The sequence below is a fragment of the Sus scrofa genome, chromosome 8 (assembly GCF_000003025.6).
Source record: "Sus scrofa isolate TJ Tabasco breed Duroc chromosome 8, Sscrofa11.1, whole genome shotgun sequence".
Lineage (NCBI taxonomy): Eukaryota > Metazoa > Chordata > Mammalia > Artiodactyla > Suidae > Sus > Sus scrofa.
The window spans coordinates 134064861-134088058 of NC_010450.4; the positions used below are offsets into that span (position 1 = coordinate 134064861).

At 42.3% G+C, this 23198-nt stretch overlaps 1 long non-coding RNA gene across 2 annotated transcripts in view; it reads right to left on the bottom strand.

The window, feature by feature from the left end:
- Window positions 1-23198, bottom strand: part of LOC110262193 — a 47972-nt gene that overhangs the window by 8842 nt on the left and 15932 nt on the right. The window contains exon 3 of one of the 2 annotated variants that reach the window (XR_002346880.1): window positions 21775-22543. The exons of the other annotated variant lie outside the window; for it this stretch is intronic. This is a non-coding gene — a long non-coding RNA (uncharacterized LOC110262193). Of the gene's footprint in view, window positions 1-21774; window positions 22544-23198 lie in introns of those variants that run through there. 2 annotated transcript variants of the gene reach the window in all.

Here is a 23198-nt window from a genome sequence, read left to right on the forward strand (position 1 = left end):
ACCCCCCACAAAATACAAAATGGTTCTTTTGCATAGAAATAGCCTTCCAAGACTACAGTAGTTGGTTTCCCTAGACTCACAGAAAAAGAAAAATATAAGTGAAATGAAGACGCTCAGGAAAAATTCCCAGTTAAAAGAACAGGAGAATTCCCCTGAAGCAGCAAACAGTGAAGCAGACCTCTGCTGTCTGATGGACACGGAGTTCAAAAGGGAGATGGTGAAAATACTGAGGGAGTTAAGGGTGAATATGAAGGAATTAAGAGCAGGTAGGAAACAGGAATCAGATTCCTTTAGAAGGGAACTAGAAAATATAAGGAGCAGCCAAGGAGAATTAGAAAATTCATTTGCAGAGATGCAAACTGAGTTAAAGGCACCAAAGAGCAGCATGAATAATGCAGAGGAATGACTTAGTGACTTAGAAGAATGGAAATCACCCAATCAGGACAGCAGACAGAAAACCAAATGAAAAAAACACAAAAGCAATACAAGAGATCTATGGATGATGCAAAGAAGGCCAATCTATGAATAGGGATTCCAGAAGGAGAAGAAAAAAGGGGATTGAAAATATATTTGGGGGAATTATGTCTGAAAACTTCCCAAATCTAAAGGAAACAGATATCAAGATACAGGAAGCACAGAGGGCCCCAAACAAGCTGAGCACAAACAGGCCCACACCACAACATACTATAATAAAAATGGCCAAATTTAATGACAAAGAGAGGATTCTAAAGGCAGCAAGAGAAAAAGTGTTAACTACAAAGGAACCCCCATAAGGCTATCAGCTGATTTCTCTACAGAAACACTACAGGCCAGAAGAGAGCAGCAAGACATAGTCAAAGTTCTAAAAGGGAAAAACTTTCAGCCTAGAATACTTTACCCAGAAGGAATATCATTTGAAATAGAAGGAGAAATAAAGAATTTTTCCAGGAGTTCCCGTCGTGGCGCAGTGGTTAACGAACCCGACTAGGAACCATGAGGTTGCGGGTTTGATCCTTGCCCTTGATCCAGTGTTGCCGTGAGCTGTGGTGTAGGTTGCAGACGTGGCTTGGATCCCGCGTTGCTGTGGCTCTGGCGTAGGCTGGTGGCTACGGCTCCGACTGGACCCCTAGCCTGGGAACCTCCATATGCCTCGAGATCGGCCCAAGAAAATGGCAAAAAGACAAAAAAAAAAAGAAAAAAAAAGAATTTTTCCAACGAAGAACTAAAAAGAATACTAAGCCTATTCTAAAAAAAATTCAGAGAGGGTTTCTCTAAATAAAGAAGACATAAGAAGAAATAGGATGGAGGAAATCACAATTGGAAAGTCATCACTTAAATAAACCAGTATGCAGATCTAAAAGGAAAAAAAAACTATTGCAAAAGTGATGATAAACACAAGGAACATCAAAAGGACAAACATGAAGAGGTTAAAAAGGACTTCAAAATCATAGAATGTGCGGGAGTAATGTAAGAAAATCTAGACTCTTCTTTTTAGAAGGTGTTTGAACCTGTATGGCTATCAGGCTAAAGCAAGCAGATGTAGAAAGGGGTTAACATACTTGAAAAACAGGGCAACCACAAATCAAAAGCAAACATTACACTCACAAAACTAAAAAGAAAAGGACATGAGCATAAAAGGAAATTGTCCAAAGAAAGAAAGGAACAAAGGAGAAACATAGAATCAACTGGAAAACAAGGTTTAAAGTGGCAATAAATACATATCTATCCATAATCACCTTAAATGTCAATGGACTGAATGCTCCAGTCAAAACACGGAGTGGCAGATTGGATAAAAAAGCAAAAACCTACAATATGCTGTCTGCAAGAGACTCACCTTAGGGCAAAGAATGCATATAAATTGAAAGTGAGGGGATGGGAAAAGATACTTCAAGTCAATGGACAAGACAGGAAAGCAGGAGTTGCAATACTCATATCAGACAACATAGACTTAAAAATGAAGATCATAAAGAAAAGGATAAAAGGATCCATTCAAGAAGAGGATATTACAATTGTCAATATATATGCCCCTAATATAGGAGCACCCAGGTACATACGACAAATACTAACAGACATAAAAGGAGAAATTGATGGGAACACAATAATAGTGGGAGATTTTTAACACCCATCTCACATCAATGGACAGATCCTCTAGACAGAAAATCAATAAGACAAAAGAGATCCTAAATGACATAATAGAAAAGTTAGACTTAACTCACATTTTCAGGATATTGCATCAAAAAAAAATCAGGATATACATTCGAGTGTACACGGAACATTCTCAAGAACTGACCACATATTGGGGAACAAGGCTAACCTCAACAAATTTAAGAGTATAGAAATTATTTCAAGTATCTTCTCTGACCGCAATGGCATGAAACTAGAAATCAACCACAGGAAAATAAATGAGAAAAAACTGACTACATGGAGACCAAACAACATGCTACTAAAAAAACAATGCATCAATGAGGAAATGAAAAATGAAATCAAAAAATACCTCCAGGAGTTCCCGTTGTGGCACAGTGGTTAATGAATCCGACTAGGAACCATGAGGTTGCAGGTTCGATCCCTGGCCTTGCTCATGATCCGGCGTTGCCATGAGCTGTGGTGTGGGTTGCAGACACGGCTTGGATCCCATGTTGCTGTGGCTGTGGTGTAGGCCGGCGGCTACGGCTCCAATTGGACCCCTAGCCTGGGAACCTCCATATGCTGTGGTAGCGGCCCAAGAAATGGCAAAAAGACAAAAAAGACAAAAACAAACAAACAAACAAACAAAAAACAGAAAAATACCTCCAGACAAATGATAATGAAGACACAACCATTCAAAATCTATGTGATGTTACAAAAGCAGTGCTTAAAGGGAAGTTCACAGCGATACAGGCCTTCCTCGAAAAAGAAGAAAAATCTCAAATCTACAGCTTAACCTACCACCTAAATGAATTAGAAAAAGAAAAAACAAAACCTAAAGTCAGCAGAAGGAAAGAAATCATAAAGATCAGAGAGGAAATCAATAAAACAGAGATTCAAAAAAACAATAGAAAAAAATCAATAAAACCAAGGGCTGGTTCTTTGAAAGGATAAATAAAATTGACAAACCTCTGGCCAGACTCACCAAGGAGAGAAGAGAAAAATAACCAAACAAACAAAATAAGAATTGAAAGGGAGAAATCTCAATGGAGGTTGCAGAAATACAAAAAACCATAAGAGAACACTATGAACAATTACATGCTAACAAGTTTGACAACCTAGAAGAAATGGAGACTTACCGCCCACCAAAACTGAATCAAGAAGAAATAGATCGGAGTTCCTGTTGTGTCACAACGGAAAAGAATCTGATGAGGAACCATGAGGTTGTGGGTTTGATCCTTGGCCTCCATCAGTGGGTTAAGCATATGCTGTGGCTGTGAGCTGTGGTGTAGGTTGTAGACACCTGTGGTGTCGGCCAGCAGCTGTAGCTCTGATTCGACCCTTAGCCTGGGAGCTTCCATATGCTGCACCAGTGGCCCTTAAAAACAAAAACAAGAAGAAGAAGAAGTAGATCAACTGAACAGACTGAACACCAGAAATGAAATTGAATATGTAATAAAAAGACTCCCTACAAACAAAAGTCCAGGACCAGATGGCTTCACAGGCGGATTCTACCAAACATACAAAGAACTTATACCCATCCTTCTTAAACTTTTCCAAAAGGTTGAAGAAGGAACACTCCCAAAGACATTCTATGAAGCCACCATCACCCTAATACCAAAACCAGACAAAGATACTACCAAAACAGAAAATTGTAGGCCAATAGCTTTGATGAATATAGACACAAAAATTCTCAACAAAATTTTAGCCAACTGAATCCAACGACATATAAAAAAGATCATATACCACAACCAAGTGGGATTCATCTCAGGTTCACAAGGATGGTTCAACATAATGCAAATCAATGTCATACAAATGAAAAGTCAAAAACCACATGACCATCTCAATAGATGCAGAAAAAGATGCATTTGACAAAGTCCAACATCCATTCATGATAAAAACTCTTACCAAAGTGGGCATAGAGGGAACATACCTTAACATAATAAAAGCCATTTATGACAAGCCCATAGCCAATATAATACTCAATGGAGAAGAGCCAAAAGCCTCCCCACTAAAATATGGAACAAGACAAGGATGCCCAGTCTCACCACTTTTATTCAACATAGTATTGGAAGTTCTAGCCATAGCAATCAGACAAACAAAATAAATAAAAGGTATCCAAATTGGAAGAAAGGTAAAATTGCCACTGTATGCAGATGACATGATACTATATATAAAAAACCCTAAGGACTCCATGCAAAAACTGCTTGAACTGATCAACGAATTCAGCAAGGTAGCAGGATACAAGATTAACATTTCTGTATACTAACAATGAAATATTAGAAAAGGAATATGAAAATACCTTTTAAAATCACATGCCCCAAAATTAAATACCAAGGAATAAACCTGACCAAGGAGGTGAAAGACTTAGATGCTGAAAACTATAAAACACTAATCAAGGAAATTAAAGAGGATTCAAAGAAATGGAAAGCTATTCCATGCTCCTGGGTTGGAAAGTTAATAACATAAAAATGTCCATACTGGAGTTCCTGTCGTGGCGTGGCAGAAACGAATCTGACTTGGAACCATGAGGTTGTGGGTTTGATCCCTGACCTTGCTCAGTGGGTTAAGCATCAGGCGTTGCTGTAAGCTGTGGTATAGGTCACAGATGTGGCTCGGATCCAGTGTTGCTATGGCTCTGGCGTAGGCCAGCAGCTGTAGCTCCGATTGGACCCCTAGCCTGGGAACTTCCTTATGCTGCAGGTGAGGCCCTAAAAAAAAAAAAAAAAAAAAAAATCCATACTATCCAAAGCAATCTATAGATTCAATGCAATTCCTATCAAATTACCCATGAAATTTTTCACAGAACTAGAACAAACAATCCAAAACTTTACATGGAACCATAAAAGACCCAGAATTGCCACAGCAATCCTGAGGAACAAAATCCTTGCAGGAGGCCTAACTCTCCCAGACTTCAGGAAATATTACAAAGCTACAGTAATCAAGAGAGTGTGGTACTGGTACCAAAACAGACATATAGACCAATGGAACAGAATAGAGAACCCAGAAATAAACCCAGACACCTATGTTCAATTAGTCTTTGAAAAAGGAGGCAAGAATATAAAATGGGAAAAAGACAGTCTTTTCAGTACGTGGTTCTGAGAAAACTGGACAGTCACATGTAAATCAATGAAACTGGAACACACCATTACACGATAAACTCAAAATAGCTTAAAGACTTAAACATAAGACAAGACACCATCAAACTCCTACAAATATTTTCTCAGGTCTCCCAAGGCAACAGAAGTAAAAGCAAAAATAAACCAATGGGACCTAATCAATCTGACAAGATTTTGCACAGCAAAGGAAACCATAAAAAAAAAAAAAAAAGACAACATGCGGAATGGGAGAAAATAGTTTCAAATGATGCAACTGACAAGAGCTCAATCTCTAAAATAAATAAACAACTTATACAACTCAATAGCAAAAAACCCAACAACCTAATTGAAAAACCCAACCTGAATAGATATTTCTCTAAAGAAGGTATACAGATGGCCAAAAAGCACATGAAAAAATGCTCAACATCACTGATTATTAGAGAAATGCAAATCAAAACTACTATGAGGTACCACCTCACACCCATCATTAACAAGTCCACAAAGAACAAATGCTGGAGAGAGTGTGGAGAAAAGGGAACCCTTCTGCACTGTTGGTGGGAATGTAAGCTGGTACAACCACTATGGAGAACAGTATGGAGGTACCTTAGAAAACTATACATAGAACTACCATATGACCCAGCAATCCCACTCTTGGGCATCTATCCAGACAAAACTTTTCTTGAAAAAGACACATGCACCCGCATGTTCATTGCAGCACTATTCACAATAGCCAAGACATGGAAACAACCCAACTGTTCATCAACATATGATTGGATTAAGAAGATGTGGTATATATACACAAAGGAATACTACTCAGCCATAAAAAAGAACAAAATTATGCCATTTGCAGCAACATAGATGGAACTAGAGATTCTCATACTGAGTGAAGTCAGTCAGAAAGAGAAAGACAAAAACCATATGATATCTGGAATCTAATATATGGCACAAAGGAACCTTTCCACAGAAAATAAACTCATGGACTTAGAGAACAGACTTGTGGTTTCCAAGGGGGAGGGGGAGGGAGTGGGATGGACTGGGAGTCAGGAGTTAATAGATGCAAACTATTGCCCTTGGAATGGATAAGCAATGAGATCCTGCTGTATAGTCCTGGGAACTATATCTAGTCACTTGTGATGGAATATGATGGAGGGTAACATGAGAAAAAGAATGTATTTGCATGTATGTATGACTGGGTCACGTTTCTGTACAGTAGCATTTGACAGAACATTGTAAATCAATTATAATGGAAAAAATAAAAATCATAAAATAAAAGGAAAACCTGGCTTTTCCAGAAAAGCATGAATCAGGATATGCAATAACTGTTCTAGAGAGTAATATTCCCCTCAGGGATGAGCACAAATCTTTCTCATGTTTGTCCACTTGAATCTGCTTCTCTTCTCTTTGTCTCCCAGGAGGCCTGCTGATAATCTTTTAGACACCTTTCAACTGAAGACTTGCATTGGCTTGCTTTTCTGGTTTGACCTTAAGCCGCCACTCTACCTGCCTATCCCAGATAATGGCCGTGCTCAACCCCGATAGAGGAGCAGACGACAGACCTTGAAATAAGCCAGAAATATACTTGCTTGTTAAAGAAGGACCGTGTTTTCTCATTTTGCATTTGCCGTGGTGGATAAGAGAATGAGAAGTGTTTTTTTGAATGTTAATTTACACGCCTTGGCTACTTCCATTCTCAAAACAACCCTGACAAGGTAGGTTTTAATACTGTCTCCATTTGGTAGACATGAACACTAAAGCAACAGAAAGTGCGTCAAGTCTGCCCTGCTGCTGAGAGGGGGAAAAACTCTGCACTGGGAATTAGGAGATGATGCATTTCTCCTGCCTCTGCTATAAACCAGTTTTGTAACTTGAATAAACTCCCTGGGTCTTCAGGCACAGGATGGGACAAGCACTGGATTATTTTTCAGATCATATGAGCCTCTGTGTTCCCTCAGAAGGAGGCACTGCAAAGAGATGCCCAGCCTTGAATGAAGCTCTTTTGGAGACCGCTTTTCTTTTCCTTTTCAATTAATAGGACTTTACTTCCTCTTTCATTCTTGCACCCTCGAATGGTTCCTTCAAGGATGACTCGTGACTGAGTGGCAGGGACAGTTTGTTCTCATGTAATGTCTTTTTTCGCTAGGATTTCTGAAGCATAATGCAATGTATAATTCATTAGAATTCTTTGCTCTTAATGCAAATGTCTATCTAAAATCTTCTTGTCAACCAGTTGGTAATTCTCCTGCTTTTGTTACACTTTGGGGGCAAAACAAAAGGCCAAGTACAAAAATGTGCCAGCCTCAAATTAAGGTAGCCCGCGAGTCTTGCCTCATGGTATTCACGCTCTCATGTGGTCCCTTGCCACAGTGTGCCAGCTGGCCTTTGTTGGCAGAATTGAGGTGGCTCACTTCCCAGGTTAGGTTATACAAGGCACAGTGGCTTTCATCTTGGTGGCTTGCTCTGGTTTTTTCTTGGAGCGCTTGCTCTGGGGGAAGCCCGTTGCCATGTCAGGAGCTACCGTGCGGAGAGGTCCATGAGGGAGGAATTGAAGCCTCCTGCTTAAAAGAGATCCTCCAGCCCAGCTCAGCTTGAGATGACGGCAGCAGCTGACACCTTGACTGCAACCTCAGGAGGAACTCTGGGCCGGATCTACCCAGCTAAACTGCATCTAAGTTTTAGGGTAATTTGTTATGCGGCAATAGGAAATTAATTTTACAGATGAGGAAACGGACATACTGAAAAGTTGAGCGTGTTATCCAAGAACATTTAGCAAGCAAGGGGCATTGCTGAGTAAAGCTCGTAGTTGTGTTCTCTGCTCATTTTAGTATCATCTATCAGCAGCATATTTTCTTGGTCCCTTTATGAAGGCATTTTTGTTTGGGTTCATGATATTAAAAAGACACCTGCTAAAAGCAATGGGATCCTGCTGTATAGCACTGGGAACTATGTCTGGTCACTTGTGATGGAGTATGATAATGTGAGAAAAAAAGAATGTATACATGTATGTGTGACTGGGCCAACTTCCTGTACAGTAGAAAATTGACAGAACACTATAAACCAGCTATAATGGAAAAAATAAAAATTATTATTTAAAAAAAAGATGCTTCCTATAGCTTTAACTTGTAAAGTTACACTGTTCGTTGAACAATGAAGGACTGATATGTTTTCAATTTTCTTATGGTCTTTATTCTAAAAGAAAAATTACATAAGAATTGAAAAAAATGTGCCATATTTTAGGTTCCACATATAAGTGATATCATATGGTGTTTGTCCTTCTCTTTCTGACTTATATGTGCAAACTAAAATAGGGCACAAATAAGCCTATCTACAGAATAGAAACAGACTCACATGGAGAACAGACTTGTGGTTGCCAAGGGGGAGGGAGTGGGATGCACTGGGGGTTTGGACTTAGCAGATGCAAACTATTACATTTAGAATGTAAGCAATGAAATCCTACTGTATAGCACAGGGAACTATATCCAATCCTCTGGGATAGACTAGGATGGAAATTAATATAAAAAGAATATATATATATATATGACTGAGTCCCTTTGCTGTGCAGCAGAAATTGACATAACCTTGTAAATCAACAGTAACAAAAAGAAAAAGAAAAAAAAGAATTGAAAAAAAGGAAGGTAAATTTAAAATGACGTCAATGTGCTTGTACCACACATGGGGTTTGATTGACAGGGTGACCAGGTATGCTCAGTTCAGTCCTGCTTTTTGCCCGTTGTCTTGTGTAATTGTTAATAGTGCTCCCTTTCACCCTCAGGAGCAGACTGAATTATATGCTTACTGTGGGGGGACCAAGTCAGCAAATTAGTTATTTCTTGCCTCCTAAAATAACAGCTCCTCTTTCCATCAGAGCACCTGCTTAGCTCCTTAAGGCTCACTCATTTGCATGGTTCTGGCCAGGTCAGGCCAGCCTCAGTGAGCCTGTGCCTAGGACACCTTTAACTCAGAATCGAGCAGCACTCTTGGTGCCCGTTCGCCTGCTTGTAGAAAAAGCAGACTCTGAAGTCAAACAAATCTGCTCTCAAAACACCGCTCCGTAACTTGCCAGCAACGGGATCAGGTAGAGTTGCTTAGCTCGGGCTGCCCAGTGGCCCTTCTGCAGTAATGCAGGTGTTTGGGAATTTGGCAGCATCTGCTAGAGGAGCTACTGGCCACACGGGACGACTGAGCACTTGCAGTGGGACTCGTAGGAATGAAGAACTTTATTTATTTATTTATTTATTTATTTTTGTCTTTTTGCTATTTCTTTGGGCCACTCCCGTGGCATATGGAGGTTCCCAGGCTAGGGGTCTAATCGGAGCTGTAGACACCGGCCTACGTCAGAGCCACAGCAACGCGGGATCCGAGCCGCGTCTGCAACCTACACCACAGCTCATGGCAACGCCGGATCCTTAACCCACTGAGCAAGGGCAGGGACCGAACCCGCAACCTCATAGTTCCTAGTCGGATTCGTTAACCACTGCGCCACAACAGGAACTCTGGAATGAAGAACTTGATCTTTAGCCTTATCTTATTTAATTTGAAAATAAAGAGCTTCGAGCTTCATGTGTCTAGTGGCTACCTACCATCCTGGGGAGCGTAAAAACTCTTGAGCATCTCTTTCTTCTCTTAAGAAATCGAGATAATGACACATACTTCTCAAAGTTGTAAAATGTTTGAGAAAAATGCTTCACACACATTTGACACTCAAATTATCGTCCTGTTTACATACACAGACTCTTTGTCAGATTTTGTTCTCCAGGTGACCACGCTACGACTCTGTGCCTCAACGCCTCCTTCCTCCTGGCCCCACACGCAATGAGACACTGTCCAGTGTTACTGTAGCTCCTGCAAATGCAGTAAGTGTACCACGCTTCCTTTCCAGGGCCACCATTCTAGCCCAAGTGATCTTTGTATATGGTCAGTTTTGGCCTGACCAGTTCCTCTGCTTCACTTTTGCTCCCCTTCAATCAGTGGTGACATTGCAGCCCAAGGCACATTATACACACACACACACACACACATACATATATAGGAAGTTCCCAGGCCAGGGACTGAATCTGAGCTTCCACTGTGACCTATACCACAGCTGCAGTAATGATGGGCACTGGGCTGGGAATCGAACCGGCATCTCTGCAGTGACCCAAGCTACTGCAGTGGGATGCCTCTTTTTTTGCTTTTTAGGGTTGCACGTGCAGCATATGGAAGTTCCCAGGGTAGGGGTCAAATCAGAGCTACAGCTGCTGGCCTACACCACAGCCACAGCAATATGAGATCTGAGCCACATTTGCAACCTACACCACAGTTCATGGCAATGCTGGATCCTTAACCCACTGACCGAGGCCAGGGATCGAACCTGCATCTTCATGGATACTACATGATTCATTTCCGCCGTGCCACAATAAACTCCTGCAGTCGGATTTTTAACCCACTGTGCCATGGTGGGAACTCCCCGAGGCACATTTTAAAAACACAAATCTTGTTATTTCCCTCCTTAAACTCCTTCAATGCTTTCTCATTTGTTACCTGAAGATAAAGACCAAAACCCTTCTGGAGACATAAAAGCTGCCTCACCTGCCTCTCCAGCCCGCCTTCCTCTTTGTCCTCCAGCCACACCAGCCTCCTTCCTGGTCATCAGGTGCAGAAGCCTTTTGCCGCCTCTGGCTGTCACACATACCATTCCTTTGGGCTGGACCGTGATCCGTTGCTGCCTTTGCCTGGTTAACGCCTATCTGAGATCCAGACTTTTGCCCAAAAATGTCTCCTTCTCAGGAGAGCACAGATTCCTGGCCCCTTAAATTAGGGGCATCAACTCTCATTCACCCTACCTTGTTCCTTTAAGGCCTTTATCACAGTATGAAACTTTCTACTTTTTCATAGATTTTTTTTTTCTTGACAACTAACTCCCATGCCTGACTATAAACTTCAGGAGCAGGCACAGGTTTTCTTTTGCTCACCATTGTACTCCTAGCACCTAACACAACATCTGGCTCATAGTACATGCTCGATATGTATCTTTTTTTTTTTTTTTTTTTTTTTTTTTGGTCTTTTTAGGACCTCATCCGCCACATATGGAAGTTCCCAGGCTAGGGGTCAAATTGGAGCTATAGTTGCCAGTCTATACCACAGCCACAGCAATGCAGGATCTGAGCCATGTCTGTGACCTACACCGCAGCTCACAGCAACACCGGATCCTTAACCCACTGAGTGAGGCCAGGGATTGAATCTATGTCTTCATGGATATTAGTCAGATTCCTTACTGCTGAGCCATGATGGGAACTCCCCTCAATTTGTATTTGTTAAGAGAAGGAGTAGGGCCATGGAAAATGATGGTTTTGCAGTAGGTAAGGGATCCTGTAGCTAGGACAGCAGCAAAACAGGACACATAATGTCAGAGAGAGAGAGAGGGAGGAAGGGAGGGAGGGGTGAGGAGGAAGGAGAAAAGTTTGGCTTTAAAATAGTGCTTCGGAAAAATCTAGAAATAACCTATTCAATGTTCACATACATGTAAATTTTGAGTTTTGTGGTTAAAAAAGAATTACACTGGGAGTTGACAAGCAATCTTTTCAGTGCTTAGAGCTTCTGATGTTCATAATCTAACTCTAAATATATCTGATTTTTAAAAACTTGTATGTATTTTTCAAATTAAAAATGAGCTGTATTACTTTTATTTTTTTTAAAAGAAAATTTTGTTTAAAAGCTAGGTTAAAAGATGTTTCTGTAGTTCCCATTATGGCACAGCAGGCTAAGGATCTGGTATCATTTCTTAGGTGGTTCAGGTTGCTGCTGAGGCACAGGTTTGATCCCTGGCCTATTGCAGGGGGTTATGAATCCAGAAACGCTGCAGCTGTGGCATAGCTTGATTCGATCCCTAGCCTGGGACCTGCCATATGCCTCAGGTGTGGCCCAAAATGAAAAAAAAAGAAAAAAAAAGACGTTGCTTATATTGATAAAGGTTTTCAAGTCTAGTACCGAATCCAGTGATTTTACTTAGTATGAAAAATAGAGTACACTAAATTTGTACTGGATGTATCCATATCTTTCTACTCTTAATTTCAGAATTTTAGGCTGAAATAATCAAGAATGAATATAGAGCATGTGATAATTTATGAAATAAATCCATTTTGTGAGCAAAAGTAGACACAATCAGAAAAAAATGGTTAAAAAAAGGCAAGAACATTGAAATCATTTTACGTACTAGATTTAAGCATCACATATTTAGCAAAGCACTACATGAAAAATTTGAAGGAATCATGGGATGGCTAAAAGTCTTTGAAGTTTTTTAAATAGAACAAGGAAAAACAGATTTAGAATTTAATATCCATTGAAATGATACTTTTTTCTCTATAATAACCCCAATTTTTCCAAATATATCCAAATTAAGACTAATTAGCTTGCAAAATAAGTCTGGTTAATTGGTCATATGGGCTCTTTTATTATTTATTTATTTGATTTTCCTTGTTTTTATTAAAATTAAGTTCACTCTCATTTGCCATGTGCAAGGGAGTTTGAAACTAGGATAGCTTTCTATCCACGGAAACACAGGGAGAACCTTATATATGATCAGAGTTTTCATACGGGCTCTTTTAAACTGACTGTGCTGGACCTTTTCATAAGGGAATCTCAGGCTGAAATTTTAAAAGGCCTCCCAAGGCCAGGAACCTGACACCAAGAGCTTGTCATAAGATTCTGCCTGGGTGGATTTCTCTCTTCTAGAAATCTCTCAAATATTGAGACTCCTACATTTGCCAGGAGGCAGCCTTTCGTATTTACCTGGTAAGACTACCAGGAACATAAGTTTCTAATTTCTGGAGGGATCAGGTAGAAGGAAAAGACAAATGTTTCAGTGTTGCTTACAAAGGTATAATTTACCACATTGTTACAATAGCCTAAGAGGAAAGGTCTCTTTATTATACCTTGGAAATACAGATGAAAAGCCAGTCATATTTCAGACAGAAACTAAAAACTTATAACCAGGAGTTCCCTGGTGGCATAGTGGGTTAAGGATCCGGCATTGTCCCTGCAGCTGCTTGGGTCCTGTTGTGGCACAGGTTAGATCCCTGGCCCTGGAACTTCCACATGCTCCAGGTGCTTCCAAACCCCCCCCGCACACACACACATTAAATAAATAAAAGATATTTAAAACTTCTTTAAAAAAAAGAAAAACTTATAACCATATTTATCATTTCACTCAGTCCTGTGTAACTAGTGCTTTTTGTTAACAGTTTTATGAAACCAGTCAGGCAGCTCTTCCACTTCAGGGAATTGCCAGGCAGAGACCAGACACTGCAAAGGGCATGACTCCCAGCTGGCTCACCAAAGTCTGTAAGTGGATAAGGCTGGTACTGAACCCAGGTTCAAATGCTTGCCACTTGAAAGACCAAAACTCAAGAGAAAATGTTGATGAAAGGAGTGTTGAGGCCAGCAACCCGGGGAGACAGGGGACTAACGTCCTAAGGCCATTCTCCAAGTTACCGGCTAGGAAACAAAAGTTTTCTAGGTAGTGTTGGGGGGGGTCGGGAGGGGGGAGCTGCAGGGTGCATGAGCAGCCCATGCGCAATTCTTGGATTGGTTGGCGTCACGGAGAAGTTTTGAACAGCAGCAATTTTCTGGTTTCAACCTGTCTGGGGCCTGTGCATTTGCAGTCAGCAGTTTTCAATTGCTGGGGGTCTGCTTGCTGTAAAAAGAATTTAGGAATGTGAGTTCGACCGTCTCTGACTCAAATCTCTCAGGAGGCGGAAGTTGAGTGACTCTCCTATACACCTAGCTATATAGTCTCAATTGTTCCCAGTTTCCTGGTCCAACAAGTGCTGTTTCTCCATCTTCACGATTTCCTAATCATCAACTCTTGCGGCAGTTTTTTTTTTTTTTTTTTTTTTTGGCTTTTGTCCTTTTACGGCCGCACCCGCAGCATATGGAGGTTCCCAGGCTAGGGGTCCAATCGGAGCTGTAGCCACCGGCCTACACCACAGCCACAGCAACGCGGGATCTGAGCCATGTCTGCGACCAACACCACAGCTCATGGCAACGCAGGATCCTTAACCCACTGAGCGAGGCCAGGGATCGAACCCGCAACCTCATGGTTCCTAGTTGGATTCATTTCCACTGCGCCATGACGGGAACTCCATGAGGCAGCCTTTTAAGATTCAGGGGAGCCTGGGAGACTAAAGCAAAACTCTTTTACTTCAAAGGACAGAGACAAAGGGGCTAGTAGATAGATTAAACTCCTTTTCTTTGATACCCCTCAGTCTTGAGGGGAAGAGGTACTGGATTAAAAAGGTGATACTGTTTTGGATAGAGAGGTTAATCATAAACTTGGTAAAGGAACTCAGTTTTAGGGGGATTTATTTTCATATTTGGAATGAGATTCACATCATATTGCACATAGAATGCATTAATATGATATAAAATGATGAGAAGAATGCCCTTGGACATCTAAATCTACATGCGTTTTTAAAAAATTCTCAAGCCTAAATGGCAGGTGAAATAGAGAAAAAAGTGCAGAAAGTATGGGAAAATACTTTAAAGGGGCTGATGTTTGCCTATCATGGAAGGCTTCAAATGAATTTTAGGCGATTAGGAGACAGATGTGAACATTAGTTGAATTAGATCGCGGAAAGCTGTTTTAAGGCCAATTGGTTTGTTTCTACGGTGAGCAGTAAGGAAGGGTGATATTTCTAAGGCAAACGATGCAGAGCTTGGAAAACTAATTAGATACATGCAAGTGCCACAGAAGTCACTGATTCTCAGTTCCTTTCCTTGAACACCTATGTACGTGCTGATTCTGCACATCCCACCCTGAGAGGACGAGAACTCAGAGGAAGGAGCGTATCTGACACCAGAAATTAGTTCATTTTGGATCATGTTGAGTTTTGAGATACTTCTCAAATGGCAGCATATGCTCCATTGGGCGGTTCGATAAATAGGTATGAAACTCAGGGAACAAAAACCAGGGTGGTAAAAACAAATGTAGGGCTTCTTCATATATAAACGCCCTCGATGCTATGGGATAACGACGACAAAGCTGTATTCCAGGACACTGCATAAATCTTGCTCCTCTGAGCATGGTCCGCGGACCTGTGAAAGACGGCGTCCAGCATCCTCCCCACTCCAGGGATGCATGACCTTGGGCCGTCCCTTCCCTCTCTGAATAAGGTTGACTTGTGTAACTAGCAGGATGTCACATAAATGGCAGTGTGACCTCTGAGGCTGGGTCATAAAGGCTATTGTGGTTTTCTTTTGTCTCTTGAATCACTGGTTCTGTGGGAAGTCAGCTGCCATAATGTCCTGAGCACACGGAAATGACCCAGAGATTAGGACCGAGGCCTCCTTCCAGCAGTCATGCGGGTGAGCGAGCCTGGAAGCCAATGATTCCTCACTTGAACTTCAGGGGACTCCAGCCCTTGCCAATCTTTTGCCTACAGCCTCCCATGAGACCCTGAGCCAAGAACAATCCAGCTCCCAGGTTTTCTGACCTTTCAGAAACTGTGTGAAGTCACAGGTTTGCTGTGCTGAGCTGCTACATGTTGGAGTGATGTGTATGCAGCCATAGATACCTCATACAATCAGCATTGAAGCTGGAACCTGAAAGCTTGCTGAAATGCAGAATCTCAGTCTCTACACAGCACTTTTTTTTTTTTCTGTCTTTTTAGGGCTGCACCCAAGGCACATGGAAGTTCCCAGGCTAGGCATCTAATTGGAGCTGCAGCTGCTGTCCTCCACCAGAGCCACAGCAACACCAGATCTGAGCCACAACTGAGACCTACACCACAGCTCACGGCAACGCCAGATCCTTAACCCACTGAGCGAGGCCAGGGATCGAACCCGCAGCCTCATGGTTCCTAGTCGGCTTTGTTTCTGCTGCGCCACGATGGGAACTCAAAAACAGACCTATGGAAGTAGCAGAGCCCAGGTGAGTTGTATGCACATTAAGTTTGTGAAATTCTACCATGGGTTAAAGGTAAGCGTTCAGAACAGTACTGATGGGAGAGAGGAAGGTGACTATTCAACAGCTGGGCAGAGAAAAAGAAGTGACAGTGGCAGAGAAAGTGTTCTTAGTGAGGAAGGAGAAGCATCAGGAGAAATAAAACCACCAGGAGAAAAGAACCTACCAGGAAGATGCGAGAGGGGGACATTTTTCAGCAAGAGAGAAAATGTTAGTGTTTTCAAATGATGCCGAGAGGCTGAGCGAGAGTAGAAACAGAAAACGGCCATGGATGTTGAGGAAACGCCTTTATGAGTGTTTTAGAAATAGATACTGACATATTGAAGGACGAAGTACCATTAATTCCTGGGATTTGCTTCAAAATACTCTAAGAGGGGGGAGGCAATGGAGGTACAGATGAGGCCTCCTTGACCGTGAACTGGTATCTGCTGGAACTAAGGGATGAGTCCCTGGGACAAGTAGCACACCATCCTAGTTCATCTGTTTTATGCATGCTTGAAATTCCTCCCATGGAAAAGCTTTAAAATGTCTGTAAAATGCTTTGGGAGATTATGGGTGACATTTCTCAGAGTAAGTTTACTAGAGTTTTAGAGCAGAGGCCAGACTGCAGTGGGTTGAGGAGGAAAGATAACCAAACGAGGACAGCGAGTGAAGATTATTTTTTCAGAAGTTTGATTCGGTGAACCTCTTGTTGTACAGCAGAAATTATTACACCACTGTAAATCAACTACATCTCCATAAAACTTTAAAAAATGAAAAAGAAAAAAAGAAATTTGAATTTGAAGGAAAGGAGGGAGAGTAGAAGCTTCCAGGGGAGAAAAGCTGCTTTAATTTTTTTTTTTCCTTCTTTTTAGGACCACAACTGTGGCATATGGAAGTTCCTGGGCGAGGGGTTGAGTTGGAGCTGCAGGAGAAAAGGTTAATGTGGGTTGTTAGAATGAGAAAGCCAAAGGCTCTCTACAAAATAAGGAAAAAATCCACTTGTTATGACCCACAAAACCCATCAACCTCAACCTCAAGCCTCCGAGTTTTCCACTTCCTGTTCTTTAGCTTTGGTTGAAGACATCGTAAAACTTCTTTGAATTGTCTGCAGAGTTTCCAAACCTTTTGGTAATTCAGTGACCAGAACTGGAGTTGAAGCAAATGTTTTCACAAACAGCTCTTTTTGGTGCGATGTATAGCACTCACGTGGTGAATGTATTACATGAGTTGAAAATTTTAAGGTTGTTTAATGAAATCTCAAACAGAAATGCGTGGCCAAAGCCCAGTAACACCCGCCATGGCGTTGTTATGAGGATGGAGTAACATGAGTAACAGCGCTCATTGAGTGTTGCTTTTGTTTCCTTCATTAGTATAAAATGATTTGTTTCCTTCATTATCATAAAATGATTTTGGGTTGTTTTTGGTTTGTTTGTTTCGTTTTTGGGAGGCTGTGACAGCAGTGACAATGCTGGGTCCTTAACATGCTGAGCCACCAGGAAACTCCCAAAATGACTTTTTGCAGAATGTATTTCAAGGACATGAATCCTAAAGGTTGTTAACAAGTATTATAAAAGTGCTTCATGGTTACATAAATTTGGGATATGTTGGGTTAACCAGTGACAAACCTGCCTTTATGACAACACTTCTTAAAATCACTTGCATCCTGAAATGCATGGTGAATCTCCAAGAATATGAAATATTTTCCAACTGTATTTAACCTGAAAATTCTGCTGGAAAGGGGAATCTCAGAATTGCTGTTCCTGGGAATCTACTTTTGGAAATAACTACACAAAATCACGATACACATAATCTCATCACATGACTCCGAATGCATTTAAACACTTATCATCAGCATCAGTTCCTTGCAGAGAAGCACTCCCTTTGGTTTTTCTGGTCTTATCCTTTACTAATAAATACCTTACACATTCTGAACAATGAAACCCAGCTCTTTGCAGGAAACCGCCCTGAGCAGGAAGCCCCTTTCCTGGTCACTTCAGCAAAGCTACAGTGTAACTTTTAACCAGGCAATCCCATGCTCTACTGATCTCGGGCCCAAATACACCTTTCAAATCTCTTAATCACACAATACCTTGCTAACTTGTGCATACTTTCTGTAGATCAAAGTGGTGGGAATGGAGAAGAATTGCAATTAACAGTGAGCAGCTCTTACTCCCCTTCAGTAATCTCTGGAACAAACTGTGTAACCAAACCGTGTGAACAAAGTAACATCTAGAGGAAGATCAGGAGGAGTCCACAAGCCTGCACACAGCGGGGGATGGAGGGCACTCGGACCCCCTTTGAGGACCCCCCCATGTCAACGATTAACTGAGGTTACTTCCGGTTCCCTTTAAACCTGTCATGGCCGAACAGAATCTCCAGAGGTGGTTCTTGGGGGATACTGAGCCCACATCTCCCCAGACGGCCAGCATTGTGATGAAAGGCAACTTTCCCCAGGTTTATAAGTTTGATTTTATAAGCGGAGAGCTGCAGGGCCTGATGCATTTGGTAACAACATCTTTCATGAGTCATTCATAAAGATTCATAAGGGTAACAATTTCCTTCAACTCGCCAACATAACTGGGGTTGTTTCTTGGCTTTTGTATCCTATTCTTCCATAGAGTCTTAGGAAAGAGTTTTCTGTAGTGGTTAAGAATATCAGCTCTGGAATCTGGTAGCTGATACAGAATTAGAACCCAGCTGTGAGACTTTGGGCAAATTACTCGGAGAAAAGTGAGCCTCAGTGTTATTGCTCATAAAATGAGCATAAGCTATAGTCGTATCTGTTACACTTCATTAGTTTTATACACATTAGCTGTCCAGTAAGTTGTTATTAATATACTCTTGTTGGCTTAGCTCTTTCTAAGTAATATTATTGTTTCCTTTACAATGTCTTTAAACATATTATTTAAGAAAAAAATGAGAGCCCAGGACCAAGAGGGCCTCATCAGCCTAAAATGAAGAAAGACTCTGCTGCTAAGATTAAGTGAGCAGGTAGGAATCTCTCCTGATGAATGGTCAGCCTCCTAAGCTACGGGCTAGAGGTTGGGACCCGTTTGGAGAAACGTCAAGAATGGACAAAGCTAGAGATCGCAGGTCGCGTCACATCCATGGAAGGTCGCCCAGGGTGAAGCCGAAGAAGCCAGTTCTCTCATCAGGTGCAGGGATGATGGCGATGATGAGAAGTCGGGGGGCAGGTAGGGATGGAGCCAGAGGCTGACTTGGGTCGGGGTTCAGAGCATGTCACCCCTCAACATGCCCCTTTGGCATATTGATTACTTTAAATAAAAGGTTCTTGAGAAACAGCCAGTCAAGAAGGCCACTCTGGCCCTCCTTTTTCTCCCTGAAAGCAGGAGTTAAATCTCCCACAGGAAAGGAACCAGGAGGGGGGAGAAGACGCCCTTGTCACCAGAGTCAGGGAATTCAGGGCCCAGAAGACTTCTGTAGGTTTATCTAACAAACCTTGTTATTTCTTCACCATCTCACTTCCCCCACCTCCCCTGTGCAGCCCAAACGCCTTTGTCTTGTTAATTCATCACAAGTGTATTGTTTGTCCAAAAGGCAAGGCGTTCCCTGTTCTGGTCATTTCGTACCTTTGTGGAGCTCTGGAGAAAGACCTCAGCCAAGAACCTAGTAAGGTAGAGGGAAACTTATTTTTCCTCCCCAACGCTTGGAGGCACTCTAGAAACAAAGCAAGAACCATCTGGGAGCGTGCAAATCTTTGCTGTTTGAACAGGACGGCGTCACCCTGAGCTCCCTCTTACTGTGTGCAGGCTGTGTGGTAGGTGAGGGCTTTGGTCTGAGCGGCAAGCCTGTATCACGGGCAGGGGGTGCCTCAGTGGTCTGCTCGAGGCTGACCAGCTCATTTCAGACACAGTAGCTGCTTAGTGAGCCAGCGCTTCCTTCTCAGCACCTTCCTTCCTCCTCCCACATTTCTGCTTCCACTTGTCACCTGCAGACCCCTAGCTCTTTGGGTTAAGAGTTCTGCAGAGAAAGAATCAATAAGATAGATCTAGATATGAAGGTACAGAAAGAGGTAAAGAGAGATTTACTTAAAGAAACGGGCTCGTGTAATTGTGGGGGCTAGCACAATTATACGTGCGGTTGGCCTGCTGGCTGGAGACCTGGGGAGTTGATGCAGCAGTTCAAGCCCCAAAGTGGTCTGCTGGCAGAATTCCCACTTTGGGGAAGGTTAGTCTTTTTATTAAGGCCTTCAATTGACTGGATGAGGCCCATCCATATTAGAGGAGAATAATCTGCTTTAATCAAAGTCTACTGATTTAGATGTTAATGTCTTCTAAAAAATACCTTCACAGAAACATCCAGAATTAGTATTTGACCAGATAGCTGAATATTATGGACTAGCCAAGTTGACACATAAAATTAACACCACACTTTTCTTCTTTCACCAACAGCCTCCTGGCTTCTTCTACCAGGTAGCATATTAAAAAAGAGAATGAGGGTGATTCTTGGAAACTTGAAACTCATCTTTGAGCTGGGTATTAATTTTTATGCTCTCATTATTGGGCTCTCACATTAGCATGGCCTAATTTCCACTACCAGGAATAGGATGTGCACTGTGCTAATGGGAAATGATATATTTAGTGTTTTGTATGATCATTCTTTAGTGTCTATGTCCCTTTTATTGGATAAAAGCCCACACAGACTAGCGGGATGGAAGTGTCCTTTCTGCTTACTTGTGCATTAGGAATAAGAGAGAGAAAAGTATGTGTGCGCTCAGGAACAAAATCCATTATTATACAGTTATTTATGGCATGACAATCAATATAATAATTTTCAAGTGCTTTTTAGTTGGTAAGCTCCAGAGAGGATAATTTCATATATCACCTGAAGCTAGTGACTTCTCCCACACTGGGTTCAATTCCAGTTATGCTTTAAATAACATAAGCTCCTCCATAAAGTTTAACTGTACTAATTTTGTTGGGTAATGTAATTAGCAAAATAATGACAAAATATAATTAATAACAAGGGAATTTTTTTTTTTTTTAAGGGCCACACTTGTGGCATATGGAAGCTCCCAGAGTAGGGATCAAATCAGAGCCGCAGCTGCCAGCCTACACCACAGCCACAGCCACGCCAACACCAGATCCTTAATCCACTGAGCGAGGCCAGGGATCGAACCCTCAACTTCATGGTTCCTAGTCGGCTTCGTTAACCACTGCACCACAATGGGAACTCCTATAGAATATTCTCATGGGGTAAAACCAATCTTTTGAAGCACCTAGGCATTTTGCTTCGGGGACATGTGGAAAAAGATAACCTTTTCAAGGCAATCTATTTGTCTCTACCTAAGATTAAGAGAATGACAGAGAACAGAGACGTCTTGAAGGTGGAGAAAAAATTTCCTAGTTCTCCCAACCAGGGGATTTAACACCATGTTTCAGTCTAACTGATGAGGAAAGGCTGGCGGCTGTTCTCGGCGTGAACCACAGCATGGCATGTGGAGTTCCCAGGCCAGCAATCAGATCCGAGCCACAGCTGCAACCTATGCCACAGCTGTGGCAACTTGGCATCCCTAACCCACTGTGCCGAGCCGGGAATTGAACCTGCGTCCTAGCGCTCCAGCGATGCCCTTGGTACCACAGTGGGAACGCCACATAAAACTTTTGAAAAGCAAGGGATACACATAATGAAAAGCTGTACAGTTTATAGAAAAATAAATACATATGGCCCTAAACCCGTCAAGAGAATATGCAAATTAAAACTCGGCCGACACACCGCCTTTCACCTTGACAGGCAAAGATCCCAAGGTCTGACCCCCTGTGGGTGAGACGTTGGGAAACCAGCACTGTGACACGCTGCTGTCAGACGGCAAAACGTTCTAACGGGTTTGGCAGGGAAACTGCCCATATCCCCGAATCGTGAAAGGCCGTCGTCTCTTTTTTGCCCTTCTCCGTGCCGCTCTGTATCTTGAGGAGTGACCCCTTTCGGCAGAGGCCGCACCTGCATCTCCTTCGCGGTGCCTTAAACCGCTACACGACCTGTGCGGTTTGGGAATTAGGCGGGTTGGCTCAGTGGCGCCACAGACAAGCCCACCAGACGTGCTCGGTTTCTCGGCTGCCGCTCCTCCTCCCCTTACAGCTCCAGAGTTTGGACCAGCTCAGGGGAAGGCATGTCCTAGAGTTTTGAAACACAGGCCCTCAGGGAGAAGTGCGAAGACGGGGCACTGCCGCGATTAGTGGAGCCCGAATCTGAGGGCTCATTGGAATCACCTGAAGAGCTTTTAAAAGTGGTGCGCATTCCTTGGCCCCAGTCACGGAGCAACTGCATCAGAATCTCAGGTGGGAGGGCTGGCAGTCTGGTCTTTCCATCGTGTTGGGTAACCACTGACCGAAAGCAGTCTCTCAAGCGGCTCCGTGGAACCCGGGTCACAGAGATATCACTGCACAGTTCTCTAAAAGAGCCCCTGGAGTAATAACAGCAACAACACAACGACAGTATAACAACAGCAGGCACTTTCCTAGTGTTTATCTGGAGCCAGGTATTGTTACAAACGCTTTTGCATTACTCTCCGAATCTTCCTAACAACCCGAGCAGTAGTTACCTGTATTATTTCAACTTTTCAGAAGCAGAATCCAAAGGCACAAAGTGCTTAGTTTGTCCAAGACGACAGATTCCAAAGACAGCATTTGAACAAAGGTCATCTGGCTCTGGAGTCTGGGCGCTAAAACAAGGGTTCTACGGCTAAATATTTTTGGGAAATTCTGCTCTCGTGTATAATCAGACAGTCTATTGGTACAAAGCTTTGAGGTGTCTCTGCAAAAATCCTGCTTAACTCAAAGTGACCACAGGTTATAAATTTAGCTCTGGAACCCTCTTATTTATAACATGCATTAACATCTGGAGAAATTTCCAATCCAAGGGATCCACAGAATTTATCACAATATGATGAGCAATGAGAGGCAGAGACAGGGTGTCTTGATTATGGTATTTTTTGCACAGTATAATGTTGGGCATCTTGACCTGGAGTCCAGAGACTGAGATTTCAGTTCAGGCAGCTGTATGATCTCAACTGAAGGGTGTCAGTCTCCTTATGTGTGAAATAAGAAGGCTGGACTGAT